This window comes from Berghia stephanieae, chromosome 4 (genome assembly GCF_034508935.2).
Source record: "Berghia stephanieae isolate SIO BIC M18660-M18661 chromosome 4, UCSD_Bste_1.3, whole genome shotgun sequence".
NCBI lineage: Eukaryota > Metazoa > Mollusca > Gastropoda > Nudibranchia > Aeolidiidae > Berghia > Berghia stephanieae.
This window is the reverse complement of record NC_088363.1, coordinates 3,251,799-3,273,052: the sequence shown is the minus strand read 5'-3', so window position 1 is coordinate 3,273,052 and position 21,254 is coordinate 3,251,799. Positions and strand designations below refer to the sequence as shown.

At 38.7% G+C, this 21,254-nt stretch overlaps 1 long non-coding RNA gene across 1 annotated transcript; it reads right to left on the bottom strand.

The window, feature by feature from the left end:
- Window positions 1-17,597: 17,597 nt before the first annotated feature.
- Window positions 17,598-18,715, bottom strand: LOC144971910 (uncharacterized). The gene is made up of 2 exons (XR_013645193.1): window positions 18,251-18,715; window positions 17,598-17,810 (listed from the first exon to the last, which is right to left on the bottom strand). It is a non-coding gene; the product is annotated as an uncharacterized LOC144971910 (long non-coding RNA).
- Between the last annotated feature and the right edge of the window lie 2,539 nt (window positions 18,716-21,254).

Genomic DNA, 21,254 nt, shown 5'->3' with positions numbered 1-21,254 from the left:
CTCGCTTGCGGACCGGAAGGTCCTGGGTTCGAGCCTTGCTCGACGAATAGTTGAACCCTTGGAAAAGGTTCTTTATTCACTTTCTCTCACCGCACTCAGGTGTAAAATGAGTACCTGGCCGTTAACAGCGTTGTCTCTGTCCGAAAAAATTGTAATATCGCCTAACAGGCGTCATGTCCCGTCCTACATGTTAAGTGTTGCTGTTGGCCAGGGACTCTCTGTAAAGCGCTTTGAGTTTAGTGGATATTTCGCTATATAAATGCTCTATCTTTTTTTATTTTAAAACGTTGTGTTTTGTTAATGTGTGATATCAAAAACATAAGGGGAGGTAAGACTGTCTGATCTTTCCATCCCATTTGTCTCCCTTGATTTGTACCAAATCTATTTATAGTTTGATATCCTCGGAAGTAATGAAGTCATAACGAGACTGGCCTTGGGTTTGTTCCTTATGTACTCATCATCTTGTGTTATCATAACAATAAACCGGTTAACTACCGTACTCGAGAAAAACAAGGTTTTTAAAAATTTGGCCAGAAAACTCGTCGTTCAAATATCGATCGATTTAAATGACCCTCAACTTGGCAAAAGCTCTCAAACCTCGGACTTCGCAAAGTCTTCCTTGAAATCCCAGGTTTGAGAGGTATTGCCAAGGTGAGTGTAGTTTAAATCTATCGATATCTGTAGGAGGTTTTTGACCAAATTTTAAGACGCATGTTTTTCAAGAGAAGTGAACTGGTTAAATAGCGAAGATGTCCATAATGTGTGGGTGTAATCGGTACTATTCTGTGGCCGTGTCGGCATATCATATCATTATATGTCCATCTACTTTTATCAATATAATTAATTTACATTTTATGACTATCGATACTTGTCAGAGTATCAGTTTATCATCTACCCCCCCCCCCCCCCGCCATCTTGTTTTGTCATCGTCATTAGGCTGGGTCAATGCTTAGACTTTCAGATAGCTCGGCAGTCTTTTCAGTAACTAAGATACCCATGTGTGGGTGTACTCGGTACTATTCTGTGACCGGTATCGGTATATCATTATGTCCATCTGCTTTTATCATAATAATTGATTTAGATTTCTATGAGTATCGATACTTGGTTATATTTTGTTACTTGTCAGAGTATCAGTTTATCATCTACTCCCCCCCCCCCCCCCCCCCCCCCCCCCCGCCATCTTGTTTTGTCATCGTCATTAGGTTGTGTCACTGCTAAGACTTTTAGACAGATCGGCAGTCTTTTCATTAACTAAGATACCCATGTGTGGGTGTACTCGGTACTATTCTGTGACCTGTATCGGTATATCATTATGTCCATCTGCTTTTACCATTATAATTGATTTACATTTCTATGAGTATCGATACTTGGTTATATTTTGTCACAGTATCGATATATCATGTATCCTCATCTTGTTTTGTCATCATGATTAGGTTGTGTCAATGCTAAGACTTTTAAAGAGAGAGAGAGAGCGAGAGCGAGAGAGAGAGAGAGAGAGAGAGAGAGAGAGAGAGAAGAGTTCGACAGTGTCCATTTGTGTTTATTGAGAATTTTCGAGAATTATTTCTTATCCCTATAATAATAATATCATTATGTCCGATAACTCGAAAAGTCTAGGTCTAAAGTAAGGGGAAGTAAGTCTTGTCTTATCTATGTCATTCTTTTGTCTCCCTTGATTCGGCCCCTGCCTCTCATTGGTTGGATTTAATTGGGATGAGGTCGTGTTCTTGGCTTTGGTCCATAATATGTCCTCATCACCATGTTGTGTGACTCAGGTGGTCCAGTGCAGAACTGCTTAGTACTACGAAAGATTCTTAGACTTTTAGGTGTTTTAAAATTGAGCTTTATATAGCGCAATATCCACTAAATGTGCTCAAAGCTCTTAACAAGGGGTCCCTGGTCAACAGCAACATTTAAGATGTAGGACGGGACATGACACCTGTTAGGCGATATTACAATTTTTCGGACAAAGACAACGCTGTTAACGGTTAGGTACTCATTTTACACCTGAGTACGGTGAGAGAATGTGAGTAAAGAGCCTTTTCCAAGGACTCAACTATGCGCCGAGAGCGAGGCTCGAACCCAGGACCTTCCGATCCGAAAGCGAGTGTCATACCACTAGACCACATAGCCCCACTAAGTACTTTGATAGTGTGCTCTTGGAATCTACATCTGTTTCCTATTTGAACAAATTCCCCTTTGTCTTAACCTTTTCCTGGGTGCTTTAATTGTAATATTCTATAAATTTTTATTATCTTGATATGATCTTAAATCACTCAACCCAAACACCGACTATATCCGTAGTTTACCCGGGGTTATTTTTACCCCATGCCTATTTATTCCTTTCTTCTAAGACAAATTATAGGCGTAGTTTCAAAGCTAATGTTATTAGTTTTTACATGTTTATGGTGGTTGAATAAAACTAGACTCTATCTTTGAACATGATCATTTTTAATACACTTTTTTTTCTTCCAATTTTGAAAAGAAGCAAAAATCTGTAGGACTGAGTGGGTTAATGTGTTGCAAGCGCCGTAAAATCCTTAAAAACAAACAAAACAAAACATAGTTCCAATTTCATGATGTAAAACTCAGTCTTCCGGAGGATTGAATACAAACATTATTTTAAAATCCCTTTATTCATCTCCAAGGGGAAATTTGTCTTTAGGGTCTATTATTCCAAGGGAAGACTGGAATAACCAAGGCGTCAGCTGCAGTGCAGCGCCTCAAAGTGAGCTAGGGCGAGGTGACTTGCTAAAGGCCACACAACGCAGCGGCGGGTGATTGAACTCGGTACCTTTCGGGTACGAAGCAAAGACCGTACGGCTGAGCCACGCTGCCCCCATCCATACCTTGCGTAAATGACCTTCTGATTTCAGCGTGATGACGTGTTATAATAATATCATAATCTAAATAAATACTGGTAGTCAATCACGATCTCCAATCTTCGCTCCATCCTTTACGGCCTGTACTCATAAGAATTGAATAGGACTTATGACAGTGGTAAAATTCCAGAAGATTAATTAAAGTCAGTGTTTATAGCACCTCTGAAGTCACGGAATATGAGTTACACCGAACGATTAGTCTAATAAGTATTGAACTTCTTGCTCTCACAGGAAAGACTTATAGGTGATCTCAAACTAAGTACATTGGTGGTGTGCTCTTGGAATCTACATCTGTTCCCTATTTGAACCAATTCCCCTTTGTCTGCCTAATTCTTGGATGCTTTATTTGTAATTCTAGAACGTTTTTACTATCCCATTTTCTTCCTTTTTACTGGCGCTGATTTGATATGACCCTTAAAAAACAAAAAACATAAAACATAGAATTGAATAGGACTTATGACAGTGGTAAAATTCCAGAAGATTTATTAAAGTCAGTGTTTATAGCACCTCTAAAGTCACGGAATATGAGTTACACCGAACGATTAGTCTATTGAGTATTGAACTTCCTGCTCTCACAGGAAAGACAGAAAGAAAAAAAAATAATTTTTAATGGGTGGGGTTCATGACCTCCCATAGTGGGCAGGGGGGTACATACTGTATCTTCTATCCTCCTATATCTGTTTTCCAACTTCTTTTCTGTCTTTGTCTTGGAATGAGATTATTTGGTTTTGTCCTGGCCCTGGCCGGAGGCCTAGCTGGGAGGGAAACAGTTAAATGCATAGTTATTGTTTTGGGAGATGATATTTTTTTCCTTGTAAATCATCTCTCTGTTATGCACTGTATTCTGTTTTGTTTGTGTATTTTATATGATTTGTAAATATTTGAGTGTATTCCTCTTAGTGGGACCTGTGCTTGTTTCTCGATGAGACTTTTAGGTGATCTCAAACTAAGTACACCGATAGTGTGCTCTTGGAATCTACATATGTTCCCTTTTGAACCAACTGCCATTTGTCTGCCTTATTCTAGAACTTTTTACTATCCCATTTTCTTCCTTTTACTGGCGCTGATATAACCTAAATGTGTTGCAAGCGCCGTAAAACCCTTTTAAAAAAAAAAACAAAAAAATATAAAACATAGAATTGAATAGGACTTATGACAGTGGTAAAATTCCATATGATTTATTAAAGTCAGTGTCTATAGCACCTCTATAGTCACGGAATATGAGTTACACCGAACGATTAGTCTAATGAGTATTGAACTTCTTGCTCTCACAGGAAAGATAGAAGAAGAAAAAAAGAGTAAAGGTAAAAAGAGTAAAGATAGACCAAGAGAAACATATTTGAATAGTTTGAACAGCTAGGTGACAAAGAAAGAGAAGAGTAATATTAGTTGTTTTTTAAGGTTATCTGATCAGAGAGATGAATGGTGTGCCATGATCACCGATGTCTGGTACAGACTTGGTACTTGAAGAGGAAAAAGAATCATAAGAATTTGCCTATACATCATATGGGGGGGATGGGGGGGATGGGGGGGAGGGGGGGGAGGGCGCAGCGTGGCTCAGCGGTACGGTCTTTGTTTCGTACCAGAAAGGTACCGAATTTTCGATTACCCGCTGCATGCTGCCCTGTGTGGCCTTGAGCAAGTCACCTCGTCCCCTAGCTCAATTTGCGGCGCTGCACTGCGGCTGACGCCTGGGTTTTCCCCGTCTTTCTTTTGGACAGACCCAGGGAAAAATTTCCCCTATGAGATGAATTTAAAAAATTGAACTTTTATACAGCGCAATGTCTACTAAACGTGCTCAAGGCGCTTTACAAGGGGTACCTGACCAACAGCAAGACGTAGGACGGGGCATGACGCCTGTTAGGCGATATTACACTTTTTTTCGGACAGAGACAACGCTCTTAACGGCCAGGTACTCATTTTACACCTGATTACGGTGAGAAAATGTGAGTAAAGAGCCTTTTCCGAGGAATCAACTATGCGCCGAGCGAGCGAGTCTCCAACCCAGGAATTTCCCATCCGTAAGCGAGTGTCAAACCACTAGACCGCATTTTTTTTGATTTTAATGTTTTATCTGTTTTTATGCTACTCAAACAGAAAGATCATCAATTCTTGCTCTTCTTTGCCCGTTCTCATAAAAACCTGCCTTTTCACACTGTTACTAAACCAGTTATGCCATCGACTCCTCAAAACTGGGGGAGAATTGGATTCAGTAGTCTGATGTCACGCCGCCCGGCAACGGCGGCCATCTTGGTTCTAAACAAAGAAAATCATTACTTTTTATTCTTCATGCTGGCTCGAACTTTTCATATGCCTTGTGATCAGAATGTGTAAAAGTCAAAACATGATCAAATTTATGTGTGTTTTTTTCCACTGGATACGCTTTTATGCTCGCCGGAGAAATATTTCATACGGGCGTCCGCCATTGTTCCGATAGTTTAGAGCCAGTGTTACTAAGTTACCATGCGTCATTAGGAAGGAAGTGACGTTACGACTGTTGAAGAGTATTTGCCAGGTTTCTCCACCAGCAAGAGGAGGCACTGGGTGTCAGCGAATCGGCTTCGGGCGGGAACCTGCTTAACGGCAAAATCGCTTCATCAGTGGAGACTGTCCACCACCCCAATATGTACCGGTCCTGGAAAACGAGCCTGAAACCACAGAGCATCTAGTTGAACGTTGTGTTGTGACGAAGCTTCCATGTGGGTGGTTTGCGACGGTGCACGAGTGCGGTACGGAATTTGTTGAGTGGGTCGATCGTCATAACATAGTAGTTTTGACTTGATATATAACCATTCATTGCATGTGCGGCTGTGTGGTCTTGTGGTATGACACTCGCTTTCGGATCGGAAGAAGGTCCTGGTGTCGAGCCTCGCTCGGCGCATACTTGAGTCCTTGGGGAAACAAAAATTCTCTTCTCACATTCTCTCACCGTACTCATGTGTAAAATGAGTTGTCTCTGTCCAAATAAAATTGTAATACCGCCTAACAGGCGTCATGTCCCGTCCTACATGTTAAGTTTTGCTGTTGGCCAGGGATCCCATGTAAAGCGGTTTGAGCACGTTTAGTGGATATTCCGCTATATAAAAGATCATTTTTTTAAAGTTCATTCATTGCTAGTCCTCCTAAAACACTAGTTACACACTTCCAAGGAGTTTGTAACCGGAGGAGAGAGATGTGTGTGACGTCACGACTTCTGCATTCTATTATGATTTTAGGTCGTGATAAGGAGTGGCCTTGGGTTGGTTCCATCTCTTGTTTTATCACCATAATCAAGTTACTGAACATGTCCATAGGTGGGTGTATTTTGCGATTATATTCTGTGACAGTAGATAGTAATCAGTATATATATCATTCATCTTGTCTTATCATATAATAATAAAGCTAGTTATATTCTATGCGTAGCTTTTAATCCCCTGATAGACAGTAATTGACCCCCCTCTGCCCACCGTGGGAGGTCAGTGACCCCACTCAGTGCTTGTAAATTAGAATGATGAAATGAGATGAATACATTATTTCTTGATACTGTCAGAGAATATAACAAAACCAGACATGTTAGTAAGTGATATTATCATATATAATATATATATATATATATATATATATATATTATATATATATATCATCATCATCATCATCATCATCAAATGCGAGGCCTGTTGCAGACATCGGCGATCATGTCCCTCCAACCATATCCGCTCCTCAGATCTTCTCAATAGTTCGATTCCTGTTCCTCCTCCACCAATCCATACGTTCAGATTTGTCAATGTAATCTACCCTCTGTCTCCCTCTTCTTTTCTGCCCAGCAACTTTACCCGTAAGTACAATCTTTTCTATTCCGTTTTTTTCTGTAAATATGTCCGAGAATATATATATATATATATATATATTATATATATATATATATATATATATATATACATATATATATATGTATATATATATATATAATATATATATGTATATATATATGAGTGTTGGTGAGTACTCGTAGGTACGAAAGTGCTCGATAATGATGGTTAGAGCTAATATAGAATACAAATTGTCACTCACATTATATGGCCGAGACGTTCGTTTCTGTGGGCTTATTCCACGTCCTCAGTCCATATAATGTGAGTGACAATTTGTATTCTATATTAAATATATATATATATATATATATATATATATATATATATATATATATATATATATATATACTACTTTGCATTTTTATCAGGACGATTGTTTCAGTGTTGGTCACACCTCCTCGGCTGACAATAAATCCGGAAACTAGAGGAGGTGTGACCAACACTGAAACGTTCGTCCTGGCAAAATACAATGTGAGTGTCCTTATCTATTTTACGTGCTTTAACTCACTCAACCCTAGGGATATTTGCTACTTTTCAAAATCGGAAAAAATGTATTAAAATGAGCATGTAGGTCTTATATAGATAGTTTTATTCAAACTAAAAACATTAACTTTGACACCACGCTTATAATTTGTCTCAGAAAAATGTAATAAATAGTAACCTGGGTAAACTACGGATATAGTCGGTTTTAGGGTTGAATGAGTTAATTCATATTATCTAGCACTCGAGTATCTGCAAGTACCCACAAACACTCACAGATTTATATATATATATAGTGATATCCACTAAACGTGCTCAAAGCGCTTTACAAGGAGTCCCTGACCAACAGCAACACGTAATGTATAGAATGAGACATGACGCCTGTTAGCCGATCTTACTTTTTTCCGACAGAGATAACGCTGTTAACCTCCAGGTACTCATTTTCACCTGAGTACGATGAGATAATGTGATCAAAGAGCTTTTTCCAAGGACTCAAGTATGCGCCGAGTAAAGCTCGAACCCAGGACCTTCGGATCCGAAGCCGAGTGTCATACCACTGAACCACAGAGCCGTATTTCAAGAAAAAAAATCATCCCTAAAACTCATCCTACCTTGACTGAGGTTCGAACCTCAGACACCCTGATTACCGGTCAGACGTGCTACCATCACACACAGACATTGCAGCGATAGTAAGGACGGATTAAAATGTCATATAGAAGGAACGAAATTAACGTCACTCGCTCAGCTCTTTGTTATTGTTTTTAAATAACCATTTCTATGATTACTTCTCACTTATGTGGAAGTTGAGCGTTATTTACATAACTTACTACTATTTATTACTTATACTATTACTAACTTTTATCAAACAGTTGTGTGTGTGTTGGTACGTTATAGATAGTATGCGCTTGGCTAAGAAGCTCACAACATTGCCATCCGGAAGTATAACGGACCAACACACAAAACTGTGTGTATCCATGAACGTTTATAGTCTGGTAATACAGTTTAGTGAGAATCAGTCACAAACGCGGATGGCAAAATACAATAACAAAGGCTTGAGTGACGTCATCTTCGAACTATCGAACTATCTATATCTGGCTGGCGGATGGCATGATATTTTTTCGCTTAAACGCATAGCATCAACAAATGTTGAAGATTCCACACAGTTCTGAGTGTTTCTACGTTATATCCGACTGGCGGGGGTTGTGAGTATTTTACCTATACGTATAGCATCAATTCTGGGGAAACCTTTAGCGTTGAGGCGGAGATAACTCTGGATTGACAATTAAATTTCCCTGTCATCGAACTGAACTTTTCACCGGGTTGTTCAACAAGTAGCGTCTTGTAGTCTAGTACTGCCTTACTCTGGAAAAACCCATATTATAAAATTTGGCCAGAAAACTCGTTCTTCAAATATCGATCGATTTAAATGATTCTCATCTTGGCAACAACAAAAAAAAAACTCTCATGGGACTCAGCGAAGTCCCAGGTTTGAGAGGGCTTTTTTTTCTTGTTGCCAAGATGAGGGTCATTTAAATCGATCGATATTTGAAGGACGAGTTTTCTGGCCAAATTTTAAAAATGTGTTTTTTTCCAGGGTACAGCAGAGTAGTGTCAAGTACTCGTATGCTCAAGGATAGAATAAGCCTTCGAAGTGGTTTTCGACAGGCACTCGAACACGGCTAATAAGAAACGTGAAGAGGGGATACGTTGCTCGTTTCACACTTCCAATACACACATCAAGTCACCAGGCAGCTCGAACCGGTAGAACGTATGGTGGACGAACTCCACATAATTTTAAGATTTTATATTAAGCTAAAATTACCTGGCCGTTAATAGTGTTGTGTTTGTCCGAAAATTGTATTATCGCCTATCAGGCGTCATATCCCGTCCTAAATGTTATATGTTGCTGTTGACCAGGGAACCCTTGTAAAGCGCTTTGAGCACATTTAGTGTATATTGCGCTATATAAAGCTCAATTAAAACAACAAATTCTTGAAATTCAAAATTATGTGGCTCCAAAGCATGGTCCTGATAACCAATATGGTATACAGATGTGCTCTGAAGAAAACAAAAAATACGTTTTAAAAATTTTAGCCAGAAAACTCATCCTTCTAATATCCATCGATTAAAATGACTCTCACCTTGTTTGGCAAAACACTCTCAAACCTGGGACGGACTTCGCCCAACACTGATTTGAAAGTTTTTGACAAGGTGAGAGTCATTTAATTTAATTAAATCGATCGATATTTTTTCAAGGACGAGTTTTCTGGCCTAAATATTAAATAATTGGTTTGGATGGGGGGGGGGTTTGTTTGGGTTTTGTGTTGTTGTTTTTTTTTATTTCGGAATACTTCATCTCTATGTTTAAAGTTAACACACTTAGCTTGACCTTAGTATAAAGTGCCAACCAATTTATTCTTGCAAGGATTCACTCAAAACCCTAGTAATTCCCTGGTAGTGTGAACAAATCATGGCAGACACACTTTTCGTTTCCTCCAGACATCCGTTTTGTTTTTGTTTTTGTTTTTAAGGGTTTTACGGCGCTTGCAACACATTTAGGTCATATCAGCGCCAGTAAAAAGGAAGAAAATGGGATAGTAAAAAGTTCTAGAATTACAATTAAAGTACCCAAGAAAAAGTAAGACATAGGGGAACTGGGAACAAATAGGGATCAGATGTAGATTCCAAGAGCATACCACCAATGCACCTAGTTTGAGATCACCTAAAAGTTTCATCCACACACAAGCACTGGTCCCCACTAAGAAGAATACACTCAAATGTTTATAAATAATACATAAAAAAACATTATACAGTACATAACGGAGAGATGATTTACAAGGAAAAAAATATCATCTCCCAAAACTAACTATACATTTGACTGTTTCCCTCTCAGCCAGGGTACCCGGCCAGGACCAGGACAAAACCAAGAAATATCATTCCAAGACAAAGACAGAAAGCATGTTGGAAAACAGGTACAGGGGAATAGATAGAATGCGCTTGGCCAAGGAGTTCACAACATTGCCATCCGGAAGTATAACGGACCAACACACAAACTCTGTGTAACCATGAACTTTTATAGTCTGGTTAATAACATGTTTTTCAGTGAGAACAACTCATAAACCCGGATGGCAAAAACAATAACAAAGGCCTGAGTGACGTCATCTGCATACTATCTATAGAAGACATAGTAAGTACCTCCCCGCCCACTATGGGAGGTCAGGAACCCCACCCAGTCAGACATCCGTTAAAACTTCCTGGAATCCATATCACACATTAATGAATGTGCGGCTGTGGTCTATTGGTATGACACTCGCTTTCGGATCGGAAGGTCCTGGGCTCGAACCTCACTCGCTCGGTGTATAGTTTAGTTAGTGGAAAAGGCTCTTTACTAACATTCTCTCACCGTACTCGGGTGTAAAATGAGTACCTGGCATTAACAGCGTTGTCTCTGTCGGAAAAAAAATTGCAATATCGCTTACAGCACAGGCGTTATATCCCGTTTTACATGTCACGTGTTGCTGTTGGTCAGGGACCCCTTGTAACACACTTTGAGCACGTTTAGTGGATATTGCGCTATATAAAAGCTTTATTATATAAAAGCTCAATTGTTATAATGAATTCTTAGAAAACTCTGTCTGAGTGGGCCTCTGTGTTCGTGGGTAATACTCTTCAATAGTCGTAACGTCACTTCCTTCCTAATGACGCATGGTAACTTAGTAACACTGGCTCTAAACTATCGGAACAATGGCGGACGCCCGTATGAAATATTTCTCCGGCGAGCATAAAAGCGTTTCCAGAGGAAAAAAAACCCCATAAATTTGATCATGTTTTGACTTTTACACATTCTGATCACAAGGCATATGAAAAGGGAATGAAAAGTTCTAGCCAGCATGAAGAATAAAAAGTAATGATTTTCTTTGTTTAGAACCAAGATGGCCGCCGTTGGCGGGTGGCGTGACATCAGACTACTGAATCCAATTATACACACTTGAAAACTCGTTATCCCATTCTAATCAAGTGTGATTGTGTAGGTGGCTGTTTTAATGATAAAAGATATTCTCCTTGCCAATTATATTGCAGAGAGTCATAAAATCACTTGAGCTTTTTTTGGGAGCTTTTATTTTGCTTATTTGTGACCCATCGTCTCAAAACGGTATTATGTCGGAACGAACCATATGCTTAAAACCCGATTTTAATGTTAAACTGGTCAAAAATATAAATTGTTTGCATGAGCACCCTAAAATATGGTGTCCATTCTCCTCAATAAAACATGCAAACTCAACACAAGTCTGATATTTCTGGCTATAAATTCAATTTTCAATATCTTAGCCATCCCGACTTAATACCGGTTTGAGGCGAAGGGTCACATTTGTTGTTTTTTTTATGGGTCTTTTTTTTTCTTTGGGGGGGGGGGGGTGGGGTAGTTTGATTTTGTTTATTTGTGTTTTTGTTTGTTTGTTTTTTGTTTTTGTTTTTTTTTTTTTTTTTTGGGGGGGGGGGGTGGGGAGGAGGGGTCGGTTCTTCTTTCATGTTTTTTTTCGTATCTTTTGCTTTTCTCTGTCTATGTTTGAAATTGTAGTGATTATGGTCTGTTCGACAAAGGTTAACGATCGATCCCTGGTCCGTGTTTTTTACAGCAACACTCAATTACAGTTTGGTTGTTCTCTCATTGCTGGGCAAATACTTGGGACTTTCTGAAGATGGAACATGGAAATTGTCACGTTTAGAAGCAGAGGTTTTCAATAAGGAGGGGAGTTGGGTTATTTTTCAGCGTTTATTTTCTTTCTTTTTAATTTTGTGCGTGTGGTTTGTTTGTTTGTTAGTTTCGTTTGTTATTTTATTCTTTTTAAGTTTGTTTTTTTTTTTTTTTTTTTTTTTTTTTTTTTTTTTTTTTTTTTTGTGGGGGGGAAAGGTTATTTTTTTGTTTTTGTTTTGGGTTATTTTTTTTCATCTTTTAAATTAATTTGATTGTGGGGGGGGGGGGGACGTGTAGATATTTATAGAGGTCTGATAACCGGACTTGTTTTAATATTGAGGTAACTGAGAATATTTTGCGTTGGTTTGAGTGTATGTCCAGTACTACAATGACCCATAACTATTTGGGTTATCAGACCTGCAAATCAGTACACGTCGGGGGGGGGAGGATTTCTTTTCTGGTTTTTTGTTTTGGAGGGGGGGGGGAGGGGGTGGAGTCGACTTGTTTTTTCTTATGCATTTCCCGTCTTTTTGTTGTTGTTGATATTATTCTGTCTTTCTGTAGATTGCAGTACCTTGGCTGTTCTATTATTGCTTGGTAAATACTCGGTCTTTTAGCAGATAACTTGGATATTCTCACGTCCAGAATAGGAGAGTTCATCGACTTAATAGGAACTCGATTGTTGCTTCGTATTATGTTCTAAGGGAGATAATTATTATTACTATTATCTCATCCCCTAACGTAATTTAGAGTTGTCCTGAACTACAGTCACGTGCCCAAGCTCACGGACCTGAGTTGAGTAGATTTTAGTTCAGTCCCTGTTCGTGTGAGATGAAAGGATGTTTTGAAAATGGAGATGACCGGTTGTTCCATGTAGTTTGAACATGTATCTATGTGTTTAAGTGTTTGTAAGTATGTCCAGGTATAGAAAGAATGAAGTTGACGTCACTCGGGTCTTTGTTATTGCTTTTTGCCATCCGCGTTTATGAGTAATTCTCACTAAACTGTATTAACCTGACTATAAACTTTCAAGGTTACACACAGTTTTGTGGTTTGTTCCGTTATACTACCGGATGGCAATGTTGTGAACTTCTTAGCCAAGCGCATACTATCTATAGTATGTATCGTCCGTAATAAATGTTTAATTGTTTTAAACGTTTCGTTATTCCTTTTGTTTAACTTAATATCATGTTCGTCCTATCTTCTTCTCTCCTCCTTGGTGCACTCGTAGGGAAGTTGTTCCATCAAACCGACTCACTTTGTCACTATATCTATCTTTCTCTTCTTCTCTCCATCTTGGCTCCTTAAAATCTAATGATGTGATGAGCCCAGGGACTTTCTATCGGTGAGTCCTTTTACTTCTATTTTATGTGACAGGCCGCATTTGTCTGCTGTCTTAGGACAAAGCGGTTGTCTTGAGCCCCTCTTTATAGATAGTATGTGCTTGGCAAAGAAGCATATAACATTGCCATCCGGAAGTATAACGGACCAACACACAAAACTGTGTGTATCCATGAACGTTTATAGTCTGGTGAATACAGTGTAATGAGAATTACTCATGAACGCGGATGGCAAAAAAACAATATCAAAGACCTGAGTGACGTCAACTTCGAACTATTACGGAGTTATAGTTAGACACCGAAGCTCGCCTAACGAACGACTTGCCCAACACGTGACCATTTTTTTTCTCGCGTCCTCTCGTCTAATCTCGTCACTCCCGAATAGAAAGAGGAGGCGGAGCTCATATGATATAACGCAATGAAAGTTCTGTCCGATGACGGGTGGAGGGATATCACCTCTCCAAAACTTACCTTATTATATGAGATCTTGAGATTCTTATCCAATCATCGATTGCTCGTTTGACAGTTCGCTTGTGAACAGTTAGGAGACCATCTCTTGATTTATGGGCAGGCGGCTTTGCGTAAAGGCGGTGAGTGTTGTATACATCAAAGAGTACCGCTGACCGATGGGTAAATAGTGGTTGTGTAACCCAAAAGCCCTGCCGTCTCGACTGCAAGGTCTTGTATGTAATAGTTGCGTCACCATCTCAAGGCTCAGGAATTAATTAGTGAGCTGATTCAAACAATGTGGGTTTCAAATTTATCGTATACGTAATCATTTGGAAGCTACAGAGAAAGGTGTTTTTGTGTAATCCCTTTCACACACACACACGCGCGCGCGCGCACACACACACACACACACACAAACATATACAAACAATACACAAACAATACACATCCCTGGTCATCTATTGCCTATATTATTAATGTTAATATATACATCCCATGCTGATTGTCACTACCCCCCCCCCCCCAACCATTTCCACCATCCAAGTACCAGCGGCCTTTTCTCTTTGATTTCGTATCATGGTCTACCCGAAGCCCAACACCTCGATCGTTTGTGGGTCAACCCACCCCCCCCCCCCCCTCCCCCCACCTTCCCCCGTAATCAATTTATAATTTTCTCTCTGTATAGAGCGCCACATGCACAATTATATAATATTGAATGACACTGACCTTGCCCCTCCCCTAACACAAGCCAACAGCAACCCAAGCTATCCTCTATCACGTGACCTTAGATCCGATGCTGCATACCGCTTGAGAGTCTTCACTATCCAGATCTCGTTCATGGTCACGTGAGAAGGCTATATCCGTTCGGGTTCGGCGTTGGGGTTCGGCGTTCGACCCGATTTCGTTAAAAGCCTATTATCTATAAACACCCGTACACTTTGTTTTGCCTTTTTCGTGTGTTATATTGGGAAAGTTGTTTTTTAATTTTCGATGAAGAGTTATGTATGTATTCTTAAAGGGGGATGGGGATTGAGAGGGGGAACGGGACTTTTTTGGTCTTTGTTTATGTCTGTCCTTTTTTTTTATTGTTCTGTTTTGGATCTGTTTGTTTGATGATATGTTAATATGTATGACTCCCTGCCCTGTGCATTACAGTAACATCCAATTTCAATCAAGCTGCTCTCCCATTGATTGGTCAATACGTTGTTGTCAAGAGATAGAACATCCAAATTGTCACGTTCGGAATCGGAGAGTAAACATAAATATAAACCTGCTCAGTTGTCTTTCATGATATATTTTCGGGGTTTTTTTCGGCGGGGTGCGGGTCTGCTTGTGCATTTATTCCTATTTTTGTTTGTTTGTTTGTTTGTTTGTATTTTATTATGTCTTATTTTAAATTGTATGGTTTATTTCACTTTTCTTTTTTTTCTTTCTTCTTTTTTTAAATATCATTCTGTAGTCCTGGAAGTTAACTTATAGATAGTTCAAAGATGACGTCACTCATGTCTTTGTTATTGTTTTTGCCATCCGCGTTTATGAGTAAAGCTCACTGAACTGTATTAACCTGACTATAAAACGTTCATGGATACACACAGTTTTGTGTGTTGGTCCATTCTTCCGGATGGCAATGTTGTGAGCTTCTTAGCCAAGCGCATACTATCTATAGACTGACATATGTTGTAAGACTAGCAATGTTGTATGGATAAGAGACAGCAGGGCCTGTTCTAATGAACGTGGTCTAGATTTAGTTATTTACTACGTAGTCTATCTAGTAAATGACTTACTAGTCTTAAGCCTAAGCGGAGCAAGTGACAAAAATAAATCGGATTTCACCAACGCTTACTAGTCTCTGACTATCTAGTCCCCTTGATTGGAAGTGGACGTTGTAAGGACGGTGAATAACTCGACTATTTTGTGCTGGTAATATCATGCTCTCTAGTACACGATGGCAGGAAAGATACCAGCCTTTCATAATTTCAACGCAAAAGATTTCCAAAGAGGAAATTAGCAACACATCAGGTACAGATAATATTTCGTTCCTTTTCATAATTTAACTTAATTTTGCCATGATGAATCAAATCACGTGATACTGACTGTCGACTGATAGAGTACAATCATGTCCATGGTTGACTGTCGATTCTATATTTAAGCAAATGAAAGTTTCAGTGAAATTCAAACAAATTGAACCAAAACAAACTAGCAAACAAACAAAAGAGAAAGTGTATTCTGATCAATCAAATTATTTCAATCAGTTACAATGCTAGCAGAATATCTTTTTTCTCCACTATACTTTCTAATCGTTTTGTTTTTTGTTTTTGTTTTTTGGTTCTTTAACGCAAAGCCTATTAGATTCAGTTTATTGTTTAGTTTTTTACTCACAAACATTGTACTTTCGACAATCTGCACTTACCTGAATTTTTTTCTGAGCCAGTGTCAATAGCAACAGGACATTCTTTGCCTCTCTGTCATTCGTAACCGACGTATTTTCCTTCCGAATCGAAGCTCTCTCAATCTAAAAATAGCTGCTATCTTGTCGACGCTATCGTGTGTTCTAGTAACTAGTCTCAGACTTTAAGTCTGGCCTCAGCAAATGACCAAAACTTGGCCAAACTTAGTCCGAAATGAGCTTGGCTAAGAAGCTCACAACATTGCCATCCGAAAATATAACGGACCAACACACAAAACTATGTGTATCCTTGAATGTTTATAGTCTGGTTATATGCGATGACCTCAGAGGTCCGATCCGCCCAAACTTAAATAAAACATGGTGGGCAAAGGTCGTATGTAGACTTCAGAGGTTTGACCCGCCGACCATTTTTGTTTTTTTAAAAAGTATTTTCTATTTTTGAATGAATGTAAACTTCGCTGAATTTAATTGATGTTTGAATTCGTATATAATCGTGTCTGTTTCGAATTAAGCACCTTTTCAAAAACTCCATCATAGTGTTTTAAATTTGCCTCGCTCCTCCCGACGTTCACCTATTTTGCAGGTCTGACAACCAAACGCAATGATAGGCTATATCTGATGTTTTTCCAATGGACAATGTTCTGTATCATTTTGAGTGAATATCTTTCCATTACAACAACGAACTCAAAACAAATTGGATCATCAGACCTGCAAATAAGTTCACTTTGCTTCCCATTCCTTCCACCCCTGCCCCCAACCCCGCCCCCCATCTCCACGCCTTACTTTGTAATCAAATTAGATTCCTTGGCGTCGAGACCAGGGTTGCCAGTTTGGCATTTTTAGTGCCAAATTGTCCAAATTTGGCACTTTTTGATTGTGGTTGGCAGGAAAGCAAATCGGTTGGCAAGTTGGCACTTTTTTGGCATTTTTTGGGACAGAGAAGATTAATATAATATTTACATATTTTTATTATACATAATTAGAAAGAAAGAGCGTGTCAAATCTTACCTTTCAATTCCCAGTATTTGCATGTTCGTTTTGTGATTTCGTTTTCACATAAATTTTATTATTTGGCTACAACAAACACAAATCTGGCTTCAGCCTTTCCGGTTCCAGTCTTAATTCTTTGACAGGTTTTGAAACTGAAAGTGAAACTGTTAGTCCTAATTAATGTGGCTTCGAGTTTGATATTTCTTTGGTGTTTTATAAGTCATAGTGGTCAACACCAGGGGTCTGATTCATGGAGCGGGGCTACGACGATAGTCCTAGACTAAATCCGTTGTCTCAGACTAAAAGGCGTAGTAAGATATTCATGAAGCCGGACTACGCGAAGTCTTAGACTAAACGAGGGACTAAACTGGTGAAATTTACACCCGCGATTTAGCAGGTGTAAATATCGTAGTCTGGGACTAAATTTCAAAATCATAATATGTGCTATACGCTGGTGGGAGTAATTGTACTGCGATTAGAACAAGGCTACCCGACAGTTTTTGATTTTATTTTTATTTATTTATTTTTGTTTTTTTTTGTTTTGCTTTATTTTATTTTATGTTCTCGAAGGTTCAACAATCGCACATACACTCCTCATCTTGTCCATTCCAAACACTTTCCAGGTACACATATTGTTTCATAGTAACTTACTACTACTACTACTACTACTACTACTACTACTACTACTACTACTACTACTACTACTACTACTACTACCTACTACTACTACTACTACTACTACTACTACTACTACTACTACTATTACTACTACTACTACTACTACTACTACTACTACTACTACTACTACTATTACTACTACGATTTCTTCTTCTTCTACTACTACTACTACTACTACTACTACTACTACTACTACTGCTACTACTACTACTACTACTACCACTACCACTAATACCACTACTACTACTACTACTACTACTACTACTACTACTACTACTACTACTAATACTACTACTACTACTACTACTACTACTACTACTACTACTACTACTACTACTACTACTACTACTACTAATACTATTACATTTCTATTATGTCTTTTATCGTCCATTATTTTCTAGAAATTTCACGTCTCTCACTGGCCTCATCATTTCTATCACACCACGCTAACGATTCGTTCACTGTCCAACTACTACTACTACTACGACTACTATTACATTTCTATTATGTCTTTTATCGTCCATTATTTTCTAGAAATTTCACGTCTCTCACTGGCCTCATCATTTCTATCACACCACGCTAACGATTCGTTCACACTCCAACCATCTTTGAGTACAGACGATGCAATTTATACTGCATTTCTTCTTATTTGTTTTCAACGTTTATTTGCTTATTGTTGTGCCGACGAAGGGTTTGTACCCGAAACGCCCATTGTCTGTATTGTTTCCACCGATTCCTATCCATCTTCACTCTTTCGTTGGTATTTTCGGGACCCCATGCTTCAGGCAGCGCCCACCGCTCTCTACTTAGAACAATGCTCCACCGTTGATAAGAATCATTTAAGTGCCATCGTTATTTATATTTACTAAAAACATTACACACACACACACACACACACACACACACACACACACACATTCTCAAACAATTTTTACACCCCTAAACTTGTCTCACATCATTTTTATTTGTGGGGCAAAACAACAACAACAAACCCCCCCCCCCCCCCCCCCCCCCCCCCCAAAAAAAAACCGATCAAAACAAACACGAAGAAGAAATAGATATGATTTCTGTGCCACTTCGTATGACGCATGCGCAGCTGGAAAAGTAACACATTTCTATGACGTTTTGTGATACGTTTCCGAGGAATCCCAGTTAAAAATAGTATGACCTCTGTAGTCTGAGACTTCGCAAGCGTAGTCAGAGACTTGATAGTCAGGGACGAAGTCTGACTCCATGAATAGCTTACTTTCCGTAGTCTCTGACTTCCCAAAGTCTTAGACTACAAAGTCTCAGACTTTGCTATAGTCTGAGACTACCATAGTCCCGCTCCATGAATCAGACCCCAGGTAAGCCAGCATTTTGTTTATTCTTGAATTTACACGTGTAATATTTCACTATTATGAGTATGTATAACGAAAATCCCTATTTTAAAAGGTTTGGCGAGTTTTCGAAACATTTGGCAAGTTTTTGTCACATATTTGGCAAGTTGCCCTGAAAAAAACTGGCAACCCTGGTCTAGACAGACGGTAGAGTCAAGATGACATATGGAAGGGAAGATGCAACAAAAGGAAATAAAAGGACTTGTACTTGTAAGTGGTAATGTGATAATCGTATTATGTAATTAGGAGGCGGTGACTCCAAAGAAAAATATCCGCAAAGCCACAAACTGGTAGAATATACGATTCTTTCATTTCTTATTATATTTATTAAACGGTTTATTTTTAACGTACCCAATAACACAACGAGCTTGCGAGTAATGTGTTATTGCACGATAAAAATATAACGAGTTTAATAAATATAAAGAAACGAATGAAGACGTTTATCCCCCCCCCCTCCCCCTCCCCCCTTTCCAAGTAAGATTCTTAGATATTTCCTGACCGACCAATTGTATGGTATTAGTACTTCGATTCACCATAGTTTGTATTTTTCTTCTGCTTGAATGACAATTTGACCCAAAACTAAAAACTTTGGATTTGTATTCATGCGCATCAAAAGGTTATTTATAATTACCAATCAGCTGTCTTTTTACACCTTATTTCACACCAATAAAATGTTCGAGAATATTCTGCAATCGTTGAACAAATTTTTATTCAACGCGTTCAAAGCATTATTCAACGATTACGTATTTACTAAGAAATGGTAGGGTTTTCCAATGAGAGGTGTGGAATAAAATAAGTTAACACTTTCAGGCAATCTATTGGACACATTAGCATCGACCAGGGAAAATTTGAAGTTTCAAAACACTCCGGCTGGGTATTGTTTTATGGGCCAAACAAGACGAGTACTTTCCTCTTCATAAAGTGAATTTAAAAACCCGCTAAGTGACATCCGAATAGAAAATGATTCACCACTCTCAAGCTGTCTGTAGCCTAAGACTCCACAAAATCGCCAAATGTAAACGTTGCTGCTCGGAGCTCGAAGAAATAAATGACAATGTAAAATTCAATGTAATAAACGAAAACAAATAATGTGGACGTATCGGGTTTCCCCTTTATGACAAAATCACCAAAGAAAATTGGAAATTTCAAAGCACTGTTCTATAACACAAACAAGACGTGTATTTTCCTCCTTAACTCACTTAAAAGATAAATGACAAAGAATTGCAGTTTTAAAAAAAATTAATAATTGGGTTTTTATATAGCGCAATATCTACTAAACGTGCTCAAATCGCTTTACAAAGGGTCGTTGACCACGTGTAACATAAAGAACGAGACATTTTTTTCCGATTTAAGCTACGCTGTTAACTGCCAAATACTCATTTTTCTCTTGAGAACGGTGAGAGAATGTGCGTAAAGAGTCTTTTCTAAGGACTCAACTATGCGTCGCCCAGAGAGGGGCTCGAACCCAGGATCTTCCGATCCGAGGTCGAGTCTCATACCACAAGACCACATAGCCGTATCCTCTCCTATCAGCCATTTTCAGAATGTTCACCAAAATTTCACACCCACCAAACACAAAAAAATAGATTTTTTCTAACACAGTCTCAAGTTTTCATAGCTATAACAAATTGTTTTGGAAGAATTTTGTGATGTTCAAAACAAATTAAAATGATGAAATGGTTGGTTGCATAATAATAATAATAATAATAATAATAATAATGATAATAATAATAATAATAAATGTACATTGATATAGAGCTTATGCCGAAGCTTCGAAGCGCTTCACATTGACCATCAGGAAAAAAACATTACACACTGCAGATTCGAGCATACGAATAAAAACTCACACGCATCCAATTACACACACACACACACACACACACATACACACACACACATACACATCCATATAGACACTGTACATAAATGAATTACTCACACACACACACCCAAACACACACGTATATATAACGAATATGATGAGTTTCCTATTTGTGGCAAGGAGCGTGGCCTTCCTTCGTAAAGTTATGGCCTGATACTGACCAAAAATTGACGTCAAAATGCAAGTCTTTTGCCACAAAAGAAAACAAATCGTGAGTTGTAT